The sequence below is a fragment of the Rhinoderma darwinii genome, chromosome 2 (genome assembly GCF_050947455.1).
Source record: "Rhinoderma darwinii isolate aRhiDar2 chromosome 2, aRhiDar2.hap1, whole genome shotgun sequence".
NCBI lineage: Eukaryota > Metazoa > Chordata > Amphibia > Anura > Rhinodermatidae > Rhinoderma > Rhinoderma darwinii.
The window spans coordinates 469,064,050-469,069,793 of record NC_134688.1 but is presented as its reverse complement, the minus strand read 5'-3'; the positions used below and the strand labels follow the sequence as shown (position 1 = coordinate 469,069,793).

At 40.6% G+C, this 5,744-nt stretch overlaps 1 long non-coding RNA gene across 1 annotated transcript; it reads left to right on the top strand.

Moving 5' to 3' along the window:
• The first annotated feature begins 327 nt into the window (after nt 1–327).
• On the top strand, nt 328–4,494 carry LOC142743667 (uncharacterized). Its single transcript, XR_012881610.1, has 2 exons — nt 328–587; nt 1,866–4,494. It is a non-coding gene; the product is annotated as an uncharacterized LOC142743667 (long non-coding RNA).
• The last annotated feature ends 1,250 nt before the right edge of the window (nt 4,495–5,744 follow it).

Genomic DNA, 5,744 nt, shown 5'->3' with positions numbered 1-5,744 from the left:
CTACTATAATACTGCTCTTTATAAAATACATTTGAGAAAAAAAGAAATTAAAATCTTTGGAAACCTTCCATCAACGAGTTTTTTTTGTTTTTGTTTTTTTTAGAATATACTTAATAATTGAGTGCTAGGGTTAGTAATGCAGGCAGAGTCATCTAGGGTGGACTGGTTGCTAGGGACACACTGCATAACAACTAAAGCCTTTTATAGGGATATCAGGCAGTGCGTCCATAGGAACCGGTCTTGGCTGGACATTTCTCTATCTAGCTCGATATCTCAGGTCTATCTGTCTCAGACCGGAGGCGGCTGGATCGGAGGCGGGTCTGTCAGTCTGTCAGTCGGTCTCTCTCGATATACTGTATTTATGTCTGACGTGTATTCTAATAATGTTTTCTGCTCTCCAGGAACAAGTGGTGAAGGGATGCAGCTCCGGCCTGTGTCCCCTCGATCAGTTTCTGGACGCTCTCTCCGAGTTTGCTCTAAGTCCAGAAGATTACAGGACATTGTGCTGTTTTGCTGAGGTGGAAACCGCTGACACGCCCAGGAAATAGCTCCAAACTGCCCTGTAACCCACAAGAAAGGCTGACCAGGTCACTGTTCACATCTGCAAAAAACGCTTCAGAACTTTGTAAATTCATGACTTATCTTGTAGCCCGTTTTCATCCGAGCTCCCCTCACAATTCTGTTGTGTGCATCTGCCTGCACCCCCTGCTGGTTCAGTGTCGGCATCGAGCTTCACTTGGTCATTTGCAGTTTGGGAAGTGTCATCTTTACACCGGGTCCTGTACTCTAATCTGATGTAGGAGAATTAACTGCATTATAGGAGCTCCGCTAAGGCCCCATTCACATCACGTTATTGCCCTACGATAAACGTGTCCATAGGGGTCCATTTTCCCAAGAGAGACCAAAGTAGTGTCCTTTTGGCCTTTGTCAGGCTGGTGTACATCAGTATACCAATTTATTTTTTATTTTTTTAAGGATGGAATAGTGTAGAAGACTGGGCCATCCTGAGGGATCCCACAAAAAACCTATAGCACACGGTATAGGCTTTTTTTTTTTTTTTAAATGGGAGCCTATGGGTGATGGCATCCGTCACAGTTATACGTTAAACATATACCTCGGGGAGCTCCCGATATCACTGTCCATATATGGACAGCGACGTCAGGCGCTTCACATGGCTGGAGTCCCCGGGCAGAGCAACAGCTGGCGTTCTGCCCGGGGACTCCAGCACTTCTCCTAACGACGCTGTCCAAATATGTACAGTGACCTGTTTTCCCAGGCCCAGTCCCCGTGCGACACAGTGCAATACATTGGTCCTTTCGTCAGGGGTCTTCCTAACGTGATGTAAATGGGGCCGAAGCTGCTGTGTGTCTGTCAACAAATGTACTGACTGTTTCCGATAACCAGTAGAACTATAAATGCAGCTCCGGAGTATAATACAGGCTGTAACTCAGGATAAGTACAGGATAAGACCACATGCACACGACTGTAATTTGTATCCGTAATTGCGGATAAAATACTGACACATTCATTTCAATCGGCCACGGACACCTCCCTATATATTTACGTGTGTGTGTGTGTGCCCGGGCCGCAGAAATGATCCTTGCAAAAAATTAGGACGTGTCCGGGTACTACAGCCCTAGGTGTGCGCGGTCCGTGATTGCGGCGCGGTCGTGTGCATGAGGCCTTAGTCACTTATTTACAAGATGCGTTCGATATGGATGTAGATCGATCTCTCAATCTCTGTTTATTGGAAAAATCTATAACTTTAATATACTTGGTGTTTAAATTCCGTTTTTGATATTCTGAGCCTGAAACCTCTTTCCCTTGTAAGCTTGTTTATAATTTGTTACAATGTATCGTTGTAGGTAAAAGTTACGAGCCCGGAGTCCAGGACAGAAGAGTTTTGTGTTGCTGATGTATTTAGCTCACATAGTATTGTCTATACTGATACACTGTAACCACTCCCACTGTGAGAAATATCTGGTCTCCATATAAATGTGTTTCTATTCACTGACTGCAAGCAGAGGTGGTGAGAAATTTAAGCACAAACTATATTAGAGCGTTACAATGATTATTTAACTATAATTTCTTCAGTAATTTGATTTATAATGTCGCAATTAATCCAGAACACGTTACTTTCTGGACTGTTCTGTCGTAAAACAAATCCAAAAGGTTTATCTAGTACGTGTGAGTTTTCCTTTGGTGTATAAGTTTGGATACACTCTTTACCTAGATGTATCTAACCGTTTCCTGTGCTGCAGTCTCTTTCTTACAGTATTTCTGTCCACGCCCAACACCCCCACCCCCCCCGCCTTGCTTTACGTCAATGGTGTGAAAAAACATTCCAGCCTTTGTCCTAGGGCTGTGTGTGCGTGTTCAGGGACTCTGCTACCCGGCGGCCATGCTGAAGAAAAATAATAATTCTCCTTGAGGACATCCGTGAGATCCCGTCATTACTAGTTAGATTAACAAGTGTCATTGCATTTACTAAACTGCCCCCACCCCACCCAAGGGAGCTAAAAGGAAAGCACTTCCTGGTTCAGGGGCGTCACATGGTGTCACATGATCCCTCTCAGCCAGTCAATAGCTCTAAAAACAATCCTGTGACATACACTTAAAAAAAAGTCACAGACTGCATCACGTGGTCCTTTTCAGAGCTACTGATTGGCTGATGTGTGTCATGTGATACACCATGTGACTACATTGAAACAGGAAGTGCTAATTTTTTTTTGTTTTTGTTTTACAGCCTCCCCTTTTTGGCACTTTGGGTGCGATTACACCCACTAAAAAGCCCTCCAGGGGTCGTACTGATGTCCTTATGGTCTGTCGTAGAGAAGGGTTTTTTAATTTTGTTTTTTTAAATGCATTTATTACATATAAGAAAAAAACAAAAAAAATATGCAAATTATCCCCCCCCCCCCCAGTGTATACATTTCTTAAAGTGCTGATGAATGTCACGATAAACGTTAACAATGCGACTGGAAGAAGTTGGAGATTTCTCGGTTAAACACAACAATCATTCAACAACTTACCTGCGCAGCCGTGTGCGAATAAATTATATTTGCAGCGATCAAAGTGGTTGCCCCCGATCAGAGCCGCACGACCCATGGGACAACTGACCCGGGGATGGCCAACTTTACAGACTGGAGGCCACAATGTTGTGATTTTGATCTGGTTTTTCCTGGATGTAGAGCAGCACTAGAGAAGAGGCTGAATTCTTTTATTTTTTTTTGCCTTGTTGATCGTCATCTGCGCTCAATGGCCCAAATTTACCAAAACAGACTGGCATAAAATACGCCAAAGTAAAGGGAAAAATTATTTGCCCCAAATTTTCTAAAAGGTGCCCGTCTCCTAATAAATTTGGTGCATTATTAACTCTGTCAGAAAATAAAATCTACAACTGCTATATGCATTCGTAGATTTGCGCCAAAATTTGCGCCATTTTACGTTTTTGTAGTAAGTGAAACATAAACTGTCTCCCTGGAGACCACGCCCGTTATTCTCATCACTTTCCAAATTTGGCGAGTGACGTCAAAAGTTGCATATATTAACTGAAATTTGTCACGGGTCACCGTTTGCAACTTTTTTTTTTTTTTTGGCGCGGTTTACCCCAAAAACAGACGTAAACCGTTTTGTAAATGTAGACCATTGAGCCCCGTGAAGCCTAGTGCTGTCCCTAGCAATACATACACATGATAAATTTACTCTTGGGGTCTATTCACACGTTGCCTTCGTAACACATTATTTTTGTTTTTTACCTGAATTTGGGAAAATTGCGGCCAAGAGCCTAAGGGGGTGCGGAACCTAAACTGGTGAACTTCACTACCTCGGTTTTTCCCCGTAGACCGCTCCTTTCTTCATTTACGTCCTTATGCAGCTGTTTCTTAATTGTTTCTGGGAAAGCTGGGTGACAACCAACCTGTCACTCAGCTTTCCTAAAGACCCGAATGCCAAATCAGCCCAGACACACACTGGTACATCCCATAAACCCTTTTGGCGTCCTATAATTTAGCTGACACCGACCATTGCATGAGCTATAGTGGTGGCCGTATTGTCATCCAGCTTTCCAAGGAACAGATTTAATAATTTAATTTTACTTCGATTATTGGATGAGGTTTGAATTTTTTTTTTAATGTTGAAGAAATATTTTGGGGACGTAAAGAGGATGGAATTAATTATTCGGCTGCATCCTCGTGATTATCGGATAAGTTCACAAAATGACTACTTCTAGTGAATACAGGTGACATCACACGCTCCAAACCCATCTGAGGCCCCACCACCGAAATCCCATGATCCTTAGCTGCTCAGATCCTCAGGTACGACGCTCAATCTGCAACTGCTTCGCCAATCTTTGTTGGGTATATACTGAGGGGATGAGGGACACAATCTGTATGTTTTGTGAAATGGGAACGAGCTGTGGAAACTGTATTTTGTAACAAAAAATTAAAAAAGGCATATTTTGAAAAAAATAAAATAAAATACTCCGTCTTCCGAGTAGTGATTTTTATTTGATTTCCTTTTTTCTTTTTTTTGAAGCTTGGTAGGCATGACTATGAATTGTTACTGACATATAGGGCTGAGCTGCTATACCAGACACTGCCTGAGGACAAAAGTGGCACTTGTTCTGTATGGGGAAGGGTTGTGGAGTTAACCCCTCCTATCATCCCACCAAGAAATCCTTGACCAATATCCACTGCTAGGTAAGGAGGGGGCACTTCTGATGAATGACCCTTTGCCAAAGGATTTTGATCATCAATACATTGAATAGTGATATGTTGCAAGGGCTGCAGAATGTATCTACTATCAATAAAATTAGTATAATACTGCCCCCTGTGTACAACAATAGAACTACTATAATACTGCCTCCTATATACAAGAATATAACCACTATAATACTGCACCTATATAAGAATATAACTACTATAATACTGCCTCCTATATACAAGAATATAACTACTATAATACTGCCCCTATATACAAGAATATAACTACTATAATACTGCTCCCTATATACAAGAATATAACTACTACAATACTGCTCCTATATACAAGAATATAACTACTATAATACTGCCCCCTATATACAAGAATATAACTACTATAATACTGCCCCTATATACAAGAATATAACTACTATAATACTGCCTCCTATATACAAGAATATAACTACTATAATACTGCCCCCTATATACAAGAATATAACTACTATAATACTGCCCCTATATACAAGAATATAACTACTATAATACTGCTCCCCATATACAACAATATAACTATTATAATACTGCCCTCTGTACAAGAATATAACTACTATAATACTGCCCCCTATATACAAGAATATAACTACTAGAATACTGCCCCTATGTACAAGAATATAACTACTATAATACTGCCCCCTATATACAAGAATGTAACTACTATAATACTGCCTCCTATATACAGGAATATAACTACTATAATACTGCCCCTATATACAAGAATATAACTACTATAATACTGCCCCCTATATACAAGAATATAACTACTAGAATACTGCTCCTATATACAAGAATATAACTACTATAATACTGCCCCCTATATACAAGAATATAACTACTATAATACTGCTCCCCATATACAAGAATATAACTACTATAATAGTGCCCCTATGTACAAGAATATAACTACTATAATACTGCCCCCTATATACAAGAATATAACTACTATAATACTGCCCCCTATATACAAGAATATAACTACTATAA